A 19776-nucleotide genomic window follows, 5' to 3' on the forward strand; every position below is an offset into this window, starting at 1 on the left:
ATTCCAAATTCATACACAGAGGTGCTTCTCTGTGAGCCAAGGTCCAATGAAAGTACAGTGACTCCTGGTCCTAATCTTGTGAATCAAAAGTCAGAGTGTATATTCTTTTTTCTCCTTCTTGACACTGCCTTTTAATTCACGCTGGATCTCCTCTGTTGAATTAGTAGTTTCATTTTTAGTGTGGAAATCAAGTTTAATTAAAGCTTACTTGCTATTTAAAGTAATAATTTGTTTGACTTAGCATTCTTAATTACCTTGAGTAAATTGCCTATAAAGGCTCACCTAATTCATTTGTTTGTTCAAATTATTACTGTCATTTGCATATTTTGAACGACACCACTTTAATGAAACACTGGGGTGGAGTCAGGGCAGATGATACTTGGTGTGGCAAATGCTAAGGAGATGGTCTCTCTGCCCTAATCTGTTTGTTCAGCTGGAAGGTTTTAATCATCCTACTGAGTTTTCACAAAAGATCAAAGTTTTTAAAAACCCTCAGTATTGGAAATTCATTAATAATGAAGTATTCGGGAGGGAGACATGTAAGAAATGTGAGCAGCGTTCATATCTAGCCAGGGCCTGCCACTTATGTGTCCCCTTTAGTTTCTTATCATGAATGTAGGTACGCCTCTCCTTAACCCCAAGATGTACTCCTTGAGGGTATATGTGACGAGATCACATTTCTAATGTTATGTGAGGAACTTAACAATAATTTATTGGAAGGCTTGTCTGTTATTAGTGGAAAGTGTGATGTTGAATAAAGGCAATGATTTTATTATTCTGAGTGTATTATAATCATTAATTAGTGTTACTAAATAATCACCTATAGGAGAGTGCTTTAGAGAACTTATATTGATAAATAGGTAAGAATGATTACTTATTTGTGTATCAGTTATAGGTTTTACATATGGATTTGAGCTTAGAATCTTGAGGAGTGCTATCTTGATTGTTCTTTGGGAGCTTCTCTGTTTTAAGCAGAGAGGAATGAATGATTTCTTTGTGGTTCTGGTCAAGTTTGCAGGACAACTTGATTGAATCAGTGTTCGATTTATTGATTTTAAGTCATTGCAGAGCCTAATCATTGGTTTACCTCTTCAACTTTATAAACGGATTCATATTCTCCCTATAAAAAATAGGGAAGAGCATAATAGAACACATTGCATTAATTTAAATATCTCCAGTTTTACTATAATCAAAATGTGGAAAACATTCTACCAAGAGCCCTTCATTAGTTTTAGTTATATACTAAAAGCATCTCTGAATGATGTGGCCAGAAGGCATATCTCAAATAGGAAACATTCTCTGTTCTATACTAATGGATTATTTGTAGAGAAAGTGTGTATGCATCTTGTGGAACACTAGTAATGAAAGCAAATGAACAACAGAGTGAGTTTTTGATGTTTGCACTCCAGGTCGGGGCTCGATGATAAAGGCAGGAAGATTGCTCCCTTCCACGCCCGGTTGAGCCTGCATCCGCACGTAATCTCTTTGTTCACGAAGGCACAGCCCTGGTCCAGCATCAAGAATGCAGGCCCTTTTAGACTCTCTTTGTCGTGATGGAAAGGATGCTATTCTGAGACTCAAGAGACTTGCTGTGGTCACTTAATAATCCTGTGACCTTGGGCACGTTACTTCTCCAGACTTCATTTCCTTACCTGGAAAGTGTTGGTCTGAATTAGACATTTTCTAAGGTCATTCTAATTAAAATTATGTGCTTCTAGTGGTAATGAATTGTCTCTGGTTGATATTCCTCGTGGTGGTCTCCATCCATCCAGGAATGGAATTTGGGGAAACCTGGAGTCAAGGTGCAGTCAGAAGGTGTGAATTAGAGGGAAGGTGGGGGGCATCCAGCCCTCTGTCTCGTCAGAGCTCTGGGTTCTGATCAGCCTAAGGCTGGTGATAGACTGAACCTTGCCTGACTGTGGGTTTTTAATTCTCCCCACTCCCTCTTGGGGTAGGAGGATGTGTGGATGCTGGGAAGGGTCTTAGAGGCAAAAATATCCAGAACATGCCTTTGATGTCTAAAATAAAACTCTACCTTTGTTTAAAGAACACAAAGGAGGAATTCATTTCATCTTATTTAACTTAGAAAAAGACTATAAACATTATGATTTTTAAATGCTGATATGGTTTTTACATTAGTATGGGGTTTTCATTTTTCAATTAAAATGTAAAAATGTTAATAAATATTAAAAATTCAAACTATATACAAAAGATATTAACTGAAAAAAAAAGTTCTCTCCACTGTGACTATCTAGGGCTGTCTGCTATTAACACTTTTATTCATATATTTCCAGAAATTTTTCTATGCACATATCAACTCAATTATTATATATGCATGTCTTTTTTTGCCTTAAAAATTGAAATTATACTGTAAATTCAATTATGCCAACTGTTGTTGTTTTTTTAACATGTCTTTCATGGCTATTCTGCTGTGAGAATATTTATAGCTCACAGCAAGGTACGTGTTCATTAAAAACGACAACTGGATTTGTTTATGTAATTGTATAGACATTCGATCATAATCATATATAAAATATAGCTCTGTAGATAGTGTCATACTGTAACACATTTCATCATTCTGGTTTAGGAATGTTAGTGAGAACTGGCCATTCTCTAGGCATCCCAGTGTTACTTGCCCTGAACTCTTACATAATCTGGGTCTCAGAATGAAGATAATTTTATTCGCTAAGGTAGCTCTCTATTAGCTATTCTGACTAATGAACCTATACTCACTGTCAACAAGCTAATCTGTAACCCTTGCAGATTTTATATTTAGATGTATTTTTTTAATTTTACTTAATACTTATATAATGCTTACAGTATATCAAGCACAGTTCTAAACACATTTCAACTTTAAGCTCGTTTGATCCTTGTAACAACTATATGAGGTAGATACTATTATTATCCCATTTAGATTCCTGATGATTTTTCGATAAAAACTATCTTGTCACCTGCAAATAATGGGATCTTATTTGTTTCTTTCTAATCTTTATGCCCTTTATTTATTTTTCCTGTCTTGTAAAAGTATTGAGAGTGGACATTCTTTCCTTGTTACCGATCTTAGGGGGAAAAGATTCAATATGTCACCATTAATATGATTTTAACTGTAGACTGAGGAAATCTTCTATTTTTAATTCGCTGAGAGTTTTGTTTTTTTTTTATCATGAATTGGTATTGAATGTTGTCAGATGCTTTTTCTGCATGTGTTAAAATTCTACATGGCTTTTCTCTTTTATTCTGGTAATATGGTAAATTATAATGATTGATTTTTAAATGTTGAAGCTGTGTTACATTCCTGAGATAAACTCTACCTGGTCATAATATGAAAAGGATGATTATCTTCTTTATATAAAACTAGACTTTTTTGGCTAATATTTGTTAAAGATTTTTGTGCCTATACTAGCATTGGTTTTTCCTTAAATAATTAACAGAATTCACAACGAAACCATCTGTTCTGGGGTTTTCTTTATGGGAAGGATTTTGATAGTATATTTAATAACTTTAATAGATATTGAGTTATTAAGATTTTAATTTCATTTTTTGTCTAGTTTGGTAAATTCTATTTTTCAAGAAATTTGTCCATTATAGTTACTTATCACCCTTTCAATGTATTTGGATTTCTAGAGATATCTTCTTTATCATTCCTGATACTAGTCATATGTATTCCCTCTTTCAGATTTTTCTTGATCAGTCTAGCTAAGAATTTATCAATTTTGTTGCTATTTCAAAGAACCAATCTTTAGTTTTCTTAATTTTCTCTTGTTTTCCTGTTTCACTGATTTTCCTTTCTTTCTTTTTTTTTTTTAATTATTAAAACACATAGCTAACATACAACGTTTATCAATTCAGGTGTACACCACAGTTCTTCAACATTTATATACTTAAAGAAGTGATCACCATAAGTCCAGTAAACATCTGACACCACACCACACTATCACAATATTATTGATTATATTCCCCATGCGGTACACTACATCCCCATGATTTCTTTGTTTTATACCTGGAAATTTGGATCTATTATTCCCCTTCACCTTGCCCCCAATTAAAAAATTTTCAATTACACTTAACATTCAGTATTATTTTATATTAATTTCAAGTGTGCAGCTTAGTGGTTAGACATTTGTATAATTTAGGAAGTGATCCCCCTGACTAGTCTAGCACCCACCTGGCACTATACATGGTTATTACCATATTATTGACTATATTCCCTATGCTTTGCTTTACATCCCCATGACTATTTTGTAACTACCAATTGTACTTCTTAATCCCCCTTTTCACCCTGCCCTGCAACCTCCTCCTATCTATCACCCCAACAAATCTAGTACCCATCTGACACCATACATAGTTTACACAATATTATTGACTGTATTCCTTATGCTACACTCTACATCCCCATAACTACTTTGTAACAACCAATTTGTACTTCTTAATCCCTTCCCATTTTTTACCCACTCCCAAGCCCCCTCCCACCTGGCAATCATCAAAATGTTTTCTGCATCTATGAGTTTGTTTCTGTTTTGTTTGTTGTTGGTTGGTTGGTTGGTTTTGTTCTTTAGATTCTATATACATATGAAATCACATTGCATTTATCTTTCTGTGTCTGACTCTCCACTCAGCACAATACCCTCCAGGTCCATCCATGTTGCCACAGATGGCAAGGATCCATTCCCTTCCATGGCCGAGCAATATTCCATTGTATATATGTACCACCTCCTCTTTATCCATTCTTCCATCAACAGACAAACAGGCTGCCTTCACATCTTGGCCATTGTAAACAGTGCTGCAATGACATAAATGCACATGTCCCCTCAAAGTAGCATTTTGGGTTTCTTCAGATAAATACCCAGAAGTGGGACTACTGGGTCCTTCTTTGTCTCTTCTTATAGTCTTTGCTTTAAAGTCTGTTTTGTCTGATACAAATATTGCTATCCCAGCTTTTTCCCCCCCATTTCCATTTTCATGAAATGACTTTCTCCATCATTTTACTTTTAGTCTGTTTGTGTCTTTCAATCTGAAGTGAGTCTCTTGTAGACAGCATATGTAAGGGTTTTGTTTTCTTATGCATTCATCCACCCCATGTATTTTGATTGGGGCATTTAATCCATTTACATTGAAAGTAATTGTTGATAGATATGTAGTTATTGCCATTTTATTATTCATATTTTTATCTGGTTTTTTTTTTTTTTTTCATCTTGAAGTCTCTCTAACATTCCTTATAATACTGGTTTGGTGGTGATGACCTCTTTTAGCTTCTTCTTGTCTGGGGAGCTCTTTATCTGTCTTTCGATTTTAAATGACAGCCTTGCTGGGTAGAAGTAGTCTTGTTTGTAGGTCCTAGCTTTTCATCACTTTGAACATTTACTGCCAGTCCCTCTGGCCTGCAAAGTTTCTGTTGAGAAATCAGCTGACAGATTTATGTGAGCTCCCTTTAAAGTTACTAGTTGCCTTTCTCTTGATGTTTTTAGGATTCTCTCTTTTGTCTTTAACTTTTGGCATTTTAATTATGATGTGTCTTGGTGTGGGCCTGTTTGGGTTCATCTTGTTTGGGACTGTCTGCACTTCCTGGGCTTATATGTCTACAAGTATTTCCTTTGCCAAGTTAAGAAAGTTTTCAGTCATTATTTCTTAAAATAAGTTCTCAATCCCTTGTTTTCTCTTTTCTCCCTCTGGTCCCCTATGATGTGAATGTTGTTACATTTGATGTTGTCCCAGAGGTCTCTTAAACTATCCTAATTTTTTTAAGTTCTTTTTTCCTTTTGCTGTTCTGATTGGGTGTTTTCTGCTACGTTGTCTTCCAAATCACTGATTCAATCCTCTGCTTCATTTAGTGCGCTGGTGATTCTCTCTAGTGCTTCTTCATTTCAGTTATTATCTTATTCACTTCTGTTTTTTTTTGTTGTTGTTTTTTTATGGTTTCTATGTCCTTGTTTATGTTTGCTATCTCTTTGTTGAATTCTCACTAAGTTCTTTGAGCATCCTTATAACCAATGTTTTGAACTCTGTCCCTGGTAGTTTGTTTGTCTCCATTTCATTTGGTTCTATTTCTGGAGTTTTCCCCTGTTCTTTCATTTGGGATGTATTTATTTGTTTCCTCATTTTGACTGCCTCTCTGTGTTTGCCTCTGTGTATTTGGTAGATCTGCTACGTCTCCCAGTCTTGCCAGGTGGCCTTGTTTAGTAAGTGCCCTGCGGGGCCCAGTGGCACAGTCTCCCTGGTCACCTGTGCAGGGTGCTCCAGGAGTGTCCCTTGTGTGGGTTGTGTGTGCCCTCCTGTTGTATTTGAGCCTTGGTTTGTGTTGGCATGTCAGTGGGTGAGATTGACCCTAAGGCTGACTGGCTGTGGTGTTTGGCCATGTCCTGCTGTGCAGAGGCTTACCACATGGAGTAGGATTGGCCCCAGCAATCTCTGGTGCCTGTTGAGACTGTTCTTTGGGTGTGCCACTTTTGGGGCTAATTGGGCGGGTGGTACTCTGCTGTGGTCTGCAGCCAACCTCCAAGTATGATGGTTCTGGGGGCTCTTGGGAGGCGTTCCAGTGCAGGCCCATGGCTGGCCCACTGTCTGTGACTAGTCAGGGACTGTCTGATAGGAGTTACAAAGTGACCCACTGTTGGTTGCTGCCTGTGCTACACCTGGAGGCACGTGCAAGAGGCCATACTGTGAACCGAGGACGGCTGCCACTGGGTCTGGGGTAGCTCCGCAAAAAGCCAGGACACACCAAGGCCTGCTGCCGGTTGCTGACTCCAGTGAGGTTCCCATAAAGCTTTAGTGCTGAAAATTTTCAGTACAATGGCGAAAAGTATAAGAAACACTCTGGGACCTGGGGGCCATATGGTGTCAATTCCTTATGTACTGGACCAGTCTTAAGATCTCATTACTCAGTGGATATTTCATACGCCTTTGGGTATTTACGTTATTTTATGTCCAAGTTTATATAAAAGTTGCATGAAAAGATTGTATTGCTCTTGGTTAACAGCAAGGTAGATCTTTAGTTTTGGGGGAAAAAAACACCCTTATTTTAAGGGTTCTGTAATATTGGGCTCCTTGGGCTATCTTACTTAGAAACTGGTGAAGTTTATCATGTGATTCTTTTAGTGATTAAAATAAAGAGAACTTTTGAAGAAAAGTGATATTACTCTTCTTTAAAAGTTCTCCTTATTTTAATATTAAAATGAATGCATAAGAGTTATTTACTGAAGAAACTCACAGCCATAATTATGAGACAGAGAGTTGCCTTTAAGAAATATAAGTCTAGGATTAATTTAGCTAATGTGAATAATAAACCTTGGACGCATAACAATAGGACCAAGCTTGAGCAATACTTGTTTTTAGAGTTTCTGCTCTTTCTTGAATGTTTTCCTTTTTATCCTCTAGCTTAAGTCCGTTTTAGTTAACATTCATCAAATGATTAATTTCTTCTCATTCTTCCTACCCTGTGATTTTATCTTCAGTTTGCATTTTCGAGTCTGGCTTGCTTCATATTGATTTTGTCATAGTTCGTAAGCTGACTTGCAAAGTACTGAAATTTCTTCATGTGTGTTACTTTCAAAATAAAGGAAAAGGCCTATGTATTTGCTTTTGGAATTCTCTCAGCATACCACACCAGTGCTCAGATACCATACTCGAACTGACTGGCCAGTAAAGAGCAGGGGTTCAATACTTGATTGATTGATGATTTTGAATTCCAGCCAGTCATTTCTCGGAAGGTGGGCTTATCTTCCAAGTGAAATAAAACTGAGTCCTTGAAGGCCATCATAAAGATTTTGGCTTTCATCCTAAGAATAACGGGAAGCTATGCAGAGTTTTAACAGCTGAGTGACAAACCCAGATTTACATTTTTCAAATAATTACTCTGGATATTTGTGGAGCAGTTCAGTATAACCAAGTTCTATAGTATAGAAATTAACATTCAAACATTTCAAGTTTAACCTAGGGATACAATCTAGGAGGACTGATACCCTGGATAGTTTTCAAGTAGCCCTTCTGAGTATTATTTGTCCTGATTGCAATTTTGAAAAAAGTTGAGAATCAGAAAGTTTGATATTGATTTTTTGTTGTTCATTTCAAGGGTCTGGAATGTGAATATTTTGCATTTCTGATAAGAGAAATTTTATTTTTATAGTGAAACCTTGGAACAATATAAATACCAAGGAATTAGAGAATTGAATATTGTAAAGTACTAAAAATGGCAAGTATATATTTTATGCCTATATGGAAATGGATGTCATCATTTGTTAATTTTCAAAAGCAAAATTTAAAATGCAGTATACATGTTTAAAATTATTAAAACAATCATGTTTTCTCTTAACAAAAATACATAAAAATAGAGATGAAACTTGTTATACTTTATTACCCACCAAATTCTGTTGCTTAACAGCTATTAAAAAGTTTTGTTGCTAAAAGTGAGGAAACAGACCTGATATTATTTCAGTAATCACTGGCAATCTGAGTTAAAAGCATTGAGATACTGCTAAGACAGCAATATTTTCAAGAGATTACAAACTTTCATATGAAAGTACACTGATGTTTCCTTTTCTCAAATATTTGCGGAGATGGAGAAAATTGTAAACGTGTCTTTAAGAAAGGAGTTGACAACTCCTGAATTAAATAAATCCTTTTGCTCTTCCTTCAGCTGCTGTTTGTTGATAGGTTACAACAAGGTTAATAATGATTTGTTTGATTGATTCCCCCCAATTTTTACAAGAATGGGATTTTGTGCTTCTTCTTCGCAACTTGCTAAAAATCATAGCACTCATAGTTCTCATCAAAATAAACATTTAAGCTCGCGTAGGCAAAATGAACCTGGGTAGACAAAGGAATAGATTTCTCAGAAAAAAATGCTACTGAAAGGTACACTGCACCCAGAGCAGTAAGTGGAATATCAAGTTACTCTGTTTTTGTAAATAGTGTCAATTCTGTATTCTGGGCTGCAAAACTGTCAAATGACAGCTCTCTCTAGTATTTCCTGAGGCCAACTGTACCGTTTTAGAGAATAAATCATAAATAGACCTTTGAACTAAGACAGTCTCGCTGGACCTATCCTTTGGCGACTGACTTCCAGTCTCAATGGGATATTGAAGGGGAGGCTCACTAGAATAAACAGTGGAATCCTTGTCTGGGAATGACTGCCTGGCAATTGTTTCATGGAAAACAGGGAGGGGTGGGGGACAACAACCCTGCTCTGTTCACTGGCTCTTTAATTTAGATTACCAATGATAAAGCCGGAGCTACAGCTAAAGAAAGGTAGGATGCATACGCAGAAACATTAGTGCTAATATGCTGCAGAAAGACAAGATAAATCAGCCCAGCTCTCATACATCACTGAGGGAGAAGCTGATTGCAACTTGACCATGTGCCTGAGTAGTCCCATCAGTGAGAAGAGCAGAACATGGATTAAAAAACACTAGAATGTACCTTTAGGGCTACTGCCGTGCTGGACCTGGGAGAAGTGTCTGGTGTAAGTTTCAGCTTATTTTATCCACATATTTACCAGTGTGTTCCCACGCTGGGAGCTCGTTTCTCTTTCTGTGTTTTCATGGAAGCTTCAAGCATGTTTATTTACAGTCGTAGACTTCATTTTGTATAAATGTAATATCAACCTACTAAAAGTTCTTAACAGAAGACAGTTTAACTCAGTGTTTATCCAGGAGAGAAATGTGGAAAAGTGATGGTTCTCATTAATGTCTGTAGGACTGGCTGTGGGTGAGTTTTGTTTTTCTGTTTTTTGTTTTGTGGGGAGGTGAGGGATAGAAAGGTAGATTTTAAACTAAAAACTCCATTTTTTAGTTTTTTGTTTTTTTTTGCCATTCATTAAAAAAAAATGTATTGGTAACCCAGCATTTCACTCCTCCTGTGGTCTTTTGTTTTGAAACACTGTTTGAATATGTAAGCCAGACTGCTTGAAACGCATTATATTTTATGACTGGGATGTTTGTATTGTTTCATATCTGTTATTAGACAAAATAATCATAAAGGATGTTTTCTAGGGACCTTTTTATATTCCAAAATTAAGTACAGATGGTAATTCCCAGCAGTTTTAAAATTTTGTCAATTATTTAATTTAGCATCACTTAAGCATCTGCACTGGGAGAAAGCTGAGATGGTACAGAAACTGAATAAGCATTGATTGCTCGTCTGAATTGCATCTTTAAAGTTTTTTGCCTCAAATCTCTGGTTTCACAGTTTATTTTTACCAAATTAGATTATCATATTTCATTACCAAGACTGTGAATGGGATGGGTGGAACTCTCTGAGATATCCTGCATTTCCAGTTAGAACAGCGCGCAAAGCGCCTGCTGACTGTGACTCTGGGGGAAATTCTCATGCCGGCTCCTGGAGAAGATTGCTTAAATAATGCATGGACAAGAGCTTGGCAAGATGGAATTTATGGTCCAGACACTGAGTTCAGGCTTTTGTTTAGAGGAGAGACTACATAAGGGTGAGCCCGTAACATACTCCAAGGCTCCAGAGAAAGGGCCATAACTGAGTGAAATTAGCGGCCACCTGGTGCTGTCTACATGTTATTTCAAAGGAGCCTTAAAACAGTCCAGTGAGCCTATCGTGTGGTGTGAGGGAGGGAAGAAGGGGACACTTGAAGTGTTCACTGCAAATAGAATCCCCCGACTGAAAATTCCAGGGGACAGACACAGGAAGTGAATGTTTCACAGGGAGCAAGGTGGCCCTAGAGAGAGCGGATGTTTGACTGATGCAAAGAAGCATGGCAGTCTTATTAGGAAAGGCTAAACCTTGACCAAATTGCAGCATTCTATGTACTATGTCTTCCATCTTGTCCTAATTAGAGGACGATGTCTGCTGAATCCTAATCTCTTTAATTGTTGATAGAGCAGGCATGCGATCTGCTATAAATACACATGAACATTCATTTCTGAAATAATGGCTGTTGCCAAATATATTAGACCGACAGGAGTGCTGGACTAGGGAAGGCTGTGCTGAATAGTTGCGTTTTGGAGGTAATGGACCAGTTGAAAATCATTGCACAGCTGGGCCAGCAGCTGCACCCAGTGCTCTGTCAAGTTTGGCCTCTAATTTCCTTGAACTTGTCCTTGTTTACCAAAATGATGAACATAGCAAGAACTTGTTTCGAATGAGCCCATTGCAAGCAAAAAAAGGACCCTTTCCAAGGAGTCTTTGTTGAGGTATTTAGTAAACAGAGCAGTGCCAAATGAGGTATTGATCCGTCAATGAGAAGTTTGAATAATCATAAAAATAAAAACCAAAGACAAAGTTGTAGAATGAGGTAAGCTGTCATGAGACCAGAGTACATTAAAAGGCTGCATTGGGTCATCACTCTCCTAACTAAAGGACATATGGAAAAATCCCATAATAATATCTAGCAATAATTATCTGGTAGTTAGGAAAAAATAAATAGGCCTGTGGGTTGGAAGGCAGCCCAGTAATCTCAACATCTTTTTTTCCTAGCAGTGTATTGTTCTGATAGTCTTTGGGACTGGGTCAGGAGGAAGTGCAAGAGAGAGCATTTTATATTAAGAAGTGTCCTATGACTTAACAATGCAATTAGTGGCAAGCCAAAATGAGAGCGTAGCAAGGACTCTTCTTCTATTCCCTGGTCCTGGCTTGAGCAAGTATTTATTTAGCACATAATCCACATCCAGCATGTTCTGGATACATACTCTAATCAACTAGATTATGAACTCTTTGAGAGCAGACACTTGAATTCGTACTTCCCTTGTATAAATCCCATGTCTTGAAAATCATTGCCCTTGATATGGTAATAATTGTAAGTCTGTCTAGTTCCTTGATTTTAAGGAGATTAAATATCGATTCTTTTTTATACAAATGCTTTATTTTCTCTTCTCTTTTCAGATCTGAGGTCCAGTGACTTAAACACTTACAAGTTAGGGGATTTGGGAAAAAATACTTAACCTCTGGCAGGGTTAGTTTCCTCATGTGTGAACTGAAGAAAAGTAACACTCATCATGTAGCATTGTGAGAATTAAGGGAGACATGCCTAATGCATGGGAGGTGCTTTCCTGCCCACACAGGAGATAAGCAGGATAATTTACTATAGGATTGAGTGTGTTATAAGGCTTGGGGGTTGAGAGTGGGGAGAGAATGAGCAGGGGTGGCAGGAAAGCTGACCAGAAGGGGGTAACAGAACCGTCAGTGAGAATGTGACGTGAGACAGACTGGTGCCAGTGGGAACATGGAGGAAAGGGTGAATCTGAAATAATGCTTTAAAGGGAAAATTGACAGAATGTGGCAACTGATTATATTAAAGTAGGGTGAAGAAGAGGGAGATTATAAAGAAGAAATAGTCATGGTGCTGAGAGAAAAGATTATGAGTTTAATAATAGCAAGGTATGGTGTGTGTGTGTGTGTGTGTGTGTGTGTGTGTGTGTGTGTGTGTGTGAGGTGTGTTCTCCAAAACCTAAAAAGTTAAAACAATACAGTCCTTCAGAGACTTATAAACTAAGAAAGCATAAGAAGAGAGAAGAGGAAGTTGGAGTACCTAGTTAACTTATGTAAAGGGAAAGAAAAAAAATCAATAATAAACCAATAATATAAGACTATTGTTGACAATAGAGTGAGAATTCAAAGGAATTGCTTAAAATGGCAAATCTATGTTTGGATTTTTTCCCAGACAAGACCCACAATCATCAAATAATAAGGCTCTTTTGCAATCTTGGAGGTTATTTAAGTTTTCCTGAGTTAAAAAAAAAAAAAATGCCACTGAAGGGATACAAATAGTGTCAGGGTTGGGAAGGAAAAGAGCATGAGGAATACAAATGCTCAAAATAGCTTGGTTTTAAAGAGGAGATGGGAGCCAAAGATGATTGGTTGACCTTTCAGAACTTAACTATTCATTATGACTTGTCAGAAAGTTTGGCAACTGTTATTCCTTAAATAACTTATTGGGATTTTTCAGGAAATTCAAGCAGGAATCAAAACTATATCAAACCCCCAACTGACAAATAGGTTGTGGTTCAGAAGCTCATTTGCATATCCTTTATAGAAACAATGTTGTAAACATCTTTGAGCTACTATTTAAAAGTCTACTCAACTCATCCTATAGCAGAAAGCATGTACATTGGCAATAAAAATTTCATAGCAAAAGGCCTTTCTATGTTCATAATTAAAATATAAGCGTTAACCACAAGAATGGAAAATGTTTTGAATGCTAATGCTTGGGGAAATGCAGGTTAATTACAGGACGGTATGGGCTGTGGCTATTTTAAAATTTGTGTCCACTTTCACTGACTTTATGGGACTTTTTTTTTTTAAATTTTGAAATGTATGGATTTCCTTATCCTTATTTCAGGCATATCATGAATTTTACCTTTAATGATATCTGCCATGACCAGGATTGTTTTCAGAAATTAAAAAGAAAAGGGAATGAGGATGAGAGAAAAGTGTGAGAGAGAGAGAGAGAGAGAGAGAGAGAGAGAGAGAGAGAGAGACCGAGACCTATCTGGGGCAAAAGTCAAAAGCGCGAAGGGAAAGCGCAGGTTTAAAGAATGAGTGAGAAGGATATTTCAGGAAGGGAAATTACAGGAATTCTGAACATTGAACAGAGGAATATGTAAGACTGTGCATGCTGCTCTTGAGTAAGAAATAAGATGGAAGGATATGGGCCTAATAGCTCCCTGGATGAGCCCATATCCTTATAAACTAAGAAAGCAGAGGTGCTTAAGACTCAGAGAAATTGACTCTTGAGTAGGTGATGCTGCTCCCGTGACTGGTAGGCCTGGGTCATCTACTCGGAACCTTTGGTCCCCTTTAGCTTCCCCCAGTAGCCCCCCTCTTATCTTCATTTTCTTCCCTTATACAGTTTGGATACCACGGACTATCACTTCAACCACTCTCTCTTCAGTTCTCCCAGTTATCCATTCAATAAAGATTTATTGAGTGATTCTTATTTTCAGGCATTATTGTTTTGGGTATTTAGAAATGAACAAAGCAGACCTATACCTGCTCTTGGCTCCTACCAAGCCAAATACCAACCCTTACTCAGTCTAATTGTATGCTTTCTCCTGTCTCCGACTAGCCTGCTAAGCATGGCTAGAGAAAGTCATTCCACTGTCCAGGTTGATGCTGTGATAGATTTGTGACCTCCAGTCTCAACTGGACTCTCAGTATAGCTCAGCAATCCTTATGTTTTCCTAATATACTTCTGCCAGTCTCCCCAAAACCTATATGAAGACTTTCCCACTTTCCTCAAATCTTTGACCAAATCACCTCCCTTCTTACCTTCAGCAGACGCCCTTACCTCTTACCATGCAAGATTTCAGCTTCCTGCCACCAAATCTGTTATCCGTATAACCCGAATAAAACCAATTGCCTTGAGGACAGTTCAACATAGTCAAAGTCAAATCTGAGTCCAGAAAGCTTTTACTGAAAGGTTCTTGAGGAGTCAACCAAGACCAAGAAGGGAACTAATCTAATAACACATAGCCAAGTTTCCTAAAAATCGTCTTCCCACACCTTTCTCTCCGAAGTCTGGCTCTTCATGGCAGCTCTCAGTTTATTCTCTTTCTCTATCCTCCTCCCCTGCCCCCATGCTATTCACTTTTTCTTCTTACCTCTGTCTTCTTTCGCTCCTTCCTAGGTAGAGCAAACTAGTCCACCTTAGTGTCTGCCTTTTTCTCCCAGCACTTACCTCAGGGAGCAAATGATCCTTTTTTTGAATAAAAGGAGGAAGGCATTGCAAATATTGGTGATTTAATATATAATATTCCATCTAAATTAAATAAAATTAAATCTAATTTAAAAGCTAAATACAAATTTTAAATATATGTGTGTATATGTGTGTGTGTGTGTGTGTGTGTATGTTATATATTTGTTGTTGTTGTTGTTGTTGTTGTTAATTGGCCATTTGTGTTCATCCATTCCATCTTTGCTCAGGTTAAAATAGAAGAGGTTTTCTTCTTCTGATTCCTTCAGCTGTGTTCTGCACCCCATTCACTCCCATCTTCTTGGGGTGCCTGCTTTATGCAGTTTCCTCTATTTCCTTTGTCTTTCAGCTTTTTATTTCTAGTGGATTTTTCTCATCAGAGTGTAAATGGGCTCCAACCACTCTGATCTTTAAAAAATAGGACAAACCAAAACCTTCATCTTCCTCACTTTTATCTACTGTTCTAACTTGCTCTCCACTTTTATAGCCAAACTTCTAAAAGTTTGCTGAATTGTTCTTCTTTCCCGGAAACCCTCCTTCAAACAGTGTCCCTCTCCACTCTTCATTCTGTTGTACTGGTCTGTTGGGGGCTGAAACACTGACTCTTAAGCCTTCTACATTCTTCCTTACTCTACTGTGTATAGCATGAACTTCATGAAATTTGCCCTTCTAATGAAACCAAAGATTTGAAACTCAAAAGCCTTTTCTGTCCCAAAGCTGGTTATTAGTAAATGGTTTGACTTTCTGTGCTTTGGATTAAAAAATGTCTATTTAGACACTCTATTGACTTCTTTGTTTCCTTCAGGCATTTTTGCATCCTTGGGGCAATTGAATGATCCTGAGGTAATGTGGGGGAAAGGGGTGGAGTATAAGGTCAACAACTTAGTTTTACTTGTGAGCCAATGAATCTTCCAAAGAGAAAAGAGTCTTGAATCCTAAACACAAAGGTCCACAATAACTTCTTCGCTTATTGAAACATTCTTTATCACCTGAAATATGCCTATATCACTTTAAAAGTAGAAATGATTGGAAAATTCTAATTTTTCAGTACTTTGAGTAAAATGGATTTATGAGTGAGGGTATGGCTATTTGTTGGGTCTTCATAATAAATTGTGGTGAGAGAACTAAATCTATTGTCATTGTCCAGTTGCATCCCGATCAAGTAGGCACGAACTAATGTTCCTCCAGGCCAATCTATAAAAGTGAAGGGGGTAGCATTTAAGAAATTGTTTTGAACCTTTGAGCTCCAGGTACATTTTGGAAAGGTTTCATGTGACACGGAAAAAATCTAGTAATTTCAGTCAGAAAATTGCTTACTTAACATCCTTAAAGCCATTTTTTGTTGGGGAATATGGAGACTATTTGAACTTTCAAGAGAAAAATGCAGTGGAATATGTTTCATATATTCAAATCATGTCATACTTAAGTTAATCCAAATTTTAACTATTAATCAATGACAGAGAAACTAGAGAATGTGTGACATGCTTCAGTTGTTGAGCTCTTATCATCCAGGCACGCAATTACATTTTGAACAGATTGGAATCAAATGAACAGATGATTGGACCACCTAACAAAACAACACCCCAGTAATCAATTTCTGGAATAATAAAAGCATGAATTAAATTTTTTTGATCAATATTATTCACACAACTCATATGCTTAATGATAGTGCTTAACTGAACAAAAGGCCTTTGCTTCAAGGTTCATTTGCAATCCACAGAGAACTTGAAATTTGTTTTGACATCCCAGTGCTTTTGGAAAACACAAGTCTTATATTTCTTTGTGTGGAATTAGAGTGGACTGCATAATAATGTGCTCTTATGTAGCACAGACCATCTCTACTTTTTATTTATTTATTTTTATTTATTTATTTAATTTATTTTTAAAATTTATTGGGGTGACAATTGTTAGTAAAATTACATAGATTTCAGGTGTACAATTCTGTATTACATCATCTATAAATCCCATTGTGTGTTCACCACCCAGAGTCAGTTCTCCTTCCATCACCATATATTTGATCCCCCTTACCCTCATCTCCCACCCCCCACCCCCCTTACCCTCTGGTAACCACTAAACTATTGTCTGTGTCTATGAATTTCTGTTTCTCATTTGTGTGTAAGTTTTAATAAGAGAAAACATAGGGATCGGAAAGGAACCTCCGAAATGGGGGAAGAACCTTGTGTATAATTCTCTCTCATTAACTATGCTCGCGCCTTCTTTCAAAGTGTGCCTCTTGCACAGATATCCAAATAAGGGACGCAGCTACTTGTCTGAAGCTGACCCTTCCCTGTTAATTCAGAGGACAGTTATAGTTCCAGCTTCTTCTTAATTAAATCAGGTTCTGCAGTTTTTCTTCTAGGAGAATGTTGAAAGTGCTTTGAACTCTTAAATGAAACCTGAAATTCTAAAATTCAGTGGTGGAACAATTAGAAGTTTCTATTAAGTCATATTTGGAGTACTGTAGAAGGAAAGATCCCTTGACATGGTCTTTCCAAAATACTATGTCAAGGCAAATCCATCAGCAGCCTCAGCTCTCTCTGCAGTAGAGTGACATGTGGCACTACCAAGATAAGCAACTTGTCTCCACCACTTACTGTTTCCAGCAAAACTTTGCAAGGTTGCAAAATGAGTCCTGTGGTATTCAGTCCATGCTAGGCTTCTGGTAAGGATGGCAATTCTTCTGGAGATCTGAGCAATGCTATAATCATTTACGTATGTCATTTTGCCTTTAGAACTAACTGTGACCCTCCACAGGAGTTTCTGATGTTTGTTCAGAAATCGGAAGGTAGATGGCTGGGGAACCATGTTGCCAAATCCATACAACAGTTTAGAGCCAGTCCTAGGTTTGAATAAGAGAGGCTCTTATCCTGCACTTAGTCAATCATATTTCATGGCATAAAACTGAAATCTTTCTTTTGTTTTGTGATTTTTGAGGCATAGCAAACTTAGTGTTCCCCAGCTCATAATATTAGCCAACTAATTTATTTCAAGTGTAAAGAGGGGTTATAGAATCTTTGTTCTTTGAGATAATCCTCAGTCTCGGAAGGATCGGCTTCAGTTACCTTGTATACCTTTAAGTTTTATTCATTTGCTTGTTTCCATTCACTCATTCATTCGTTCATTGACTCCTGCTGTGTGCCAGGCATTATTCTAGGCACAATCTTTAGAGCAGTGAGCAAGACAGATTTTTTTTTTTTTAAAGATTTTATTGGGGAAGGGGAATAGGACTTTATTGGGGAACAGTGTGTACTTCTAGGACTTTTTTTTCCAAGTCAAGTTGTTGTCCTTTCAATCTTAGTTGTGGAAGGTGCCGTTCAGCTTCAAGTTGTTGTCCTTTCAGTCTTAGTTGTGGAAGGCGTAGCTCAGCTCCAGGTCCAGTTGCCGTTGCTAGTTGCAGGGGGCGGAGCCCACCACCCCTTGCGGGACTCGAGGAATTGAACTGGCAACCTTGTGGTTGAGAGCCCACTGGCCCATGTGGGAATTGAACCGGCAGCCTTCGGAGTTAGGAGCATGGAGCTCTAACCACCTGAGCCACCGGGCTGGCCCCAAGACAGATTTTTGATGATGTAAAGTGTACACCCAAGAAAGCCTCTTCAAAAGGCACTTTCATTAACACAAGAGCTCAATATTGTCATTTTGTATTGTCCATAGCTTTTGTGGGAAAAGTTTTTCTTTGCTTGAGTCGTGTACCATATAAGGAACAGGAGGTTTTGGATCCTTTGTTTATAAAATCCCCAAAATGCCTCTTCAACGTGAGGCTATGCAGGACATTTAAGTGGCACAACCTAGACCTCATCTGTCATTCTTTTCCATGAATGACACTTGGAAGAACTTAAAGTAGAGTGGCCTACATGACAAGGGACAGTTCTTTAGATAATTTTTTTTTACAAGCAGAGGTATCTGCTTTTGACCCAAATGAATATCATGACTCCTAAGTTTTTGCATACTTTAGAAAAGCTTGACTTCCTGATAAGTGTTTGCCAAAAGATAAAAAGTAACACAAGGAAAAACACCCAAGCAAGAGCCTGGAATCTTGTGGGTGCTTCATACGTGCTGTGGTACAGAATCTGAAGCCAACCAGAATCTTAATCAGAATCCAAAGTTTAAGTTAAAAAACAAAACTGGCTTTCCTCCCCTTTGAGTGAATCTCTAGAACGTTCATTTCCTTGTCTGTAAAATATGAATACTCATCCTTACCTCATGGGGTTGTTAGGGGGGTTAACATGGGAAAATTCTTCATAAACAAATTCTATTCACATAGAAAGTTTATCATGGGAAAAAAAACCTGAGGCATGATAAATTCTTATGTATCATGTTCTTGCTGAATAGCGACTCATTTTTTAAGGGGAAAAAAATATCTAATGCATACTATTTTGAACTTCTCAAATGAAAATTTTGAAGATCTTTTTGTTAAAAGTTCTTTCCCTGTGAGTAATTTTATACCTGTGTTTTTTGAGGAAAATAGTGGAAAGCAAAGGAAATCCAACATCTTGAATAGGATTAATGCTAGATTTTGTGTATTGCGAATCATAGAAAATTGGTTTCTGATATTTAGGTATCTTCACTAATGTTGTTCTGTGTGGAATATGAGGGTAGGAAGTGTATTCAAAACAACTTGACTTGATCTTCAGGTTTTCAGCCCAATCTCTAAGCCATTTAGCCTTTCACAGCATTTTGGTGATTTTTATTAAGTTGAACCATACAGAATTGCTGATCTTTAGCCACTTTTGACCTATAAAAATGGCAGTTTCGTACGTTCAGCCTAATATAATTATATTTCTATTACTGAACAGGCATTCACTTGTTCTTCTGCTCAGTCTGATATAGACATCTGGAGGGCAAGCATTGTACCTGCTATCTAAGCTGAAGTCCAGAAGCCTGAGCTCAGACAATGTAAAATACGAAATGGACATGTAAAATGTCTTCTCCTGTGAGCCACAGATGCTGTTACTGACACTCTCCATGGAGACAATGCAGTGGAAATCAGAGGTGCCTAGTAGTGGGGGATACCCTAAAGGTGAACTCCCCACTCCCAAGGAGTGTTCAACTCAAACTAGGTGCAATGCTGGCACCCCTGGCATCCTGGGTGTGCTGCATCGCCCGAGCTACCTCCTCATGCCTTAATC

At 37.7% G+C, this 19776-nt stretch overlaps 1 protein-coding gene across 9 annotated transcripts in view; it reads left to right on the forward strand.

Annotated features, from left to right (window-relative positions):
- RAPGEF4 (Rap guanine nucleotide exchange factor 4) overlaps nucleotides 1-19776 on the forward strand; it is a 277635-nt gene that overhangs the window by 98123 nt on the left and 159736 nt on the right. For 2 of the 9 annotated variants that reach the window (XM_019727449.2, XM_019727452.2), the window contains exon 1: nucleotides 9300-9454. The exons of the other annotated variants lie outside the window; for them this stretch is intronic. The gene's annotated coding sequence lies outside the window, so the exon portion shown is untranslated. Of the gene's footprint in view, nucleotides 1-9299; nucleotides 9455-19776 lie in introns of those variants that run through there. 9 annotated transcript variants of the gene reach the window in all.

This window comes from Rhinolophus sinicus, linkage group LG01 (genome assembly GCF_036562045.2).
Source record: "Rhinolophus sinicus isolate RSC01 linkage group LG01, ASM3656204v1, whole genome shotgun sequence".
Lineage (NCBI taxonomy): Eukaryota > Metazoa > Chordata > Mammalia > Chiroptera > Rhinolophidae > Rhinolophus > Rhinolophus sinicus.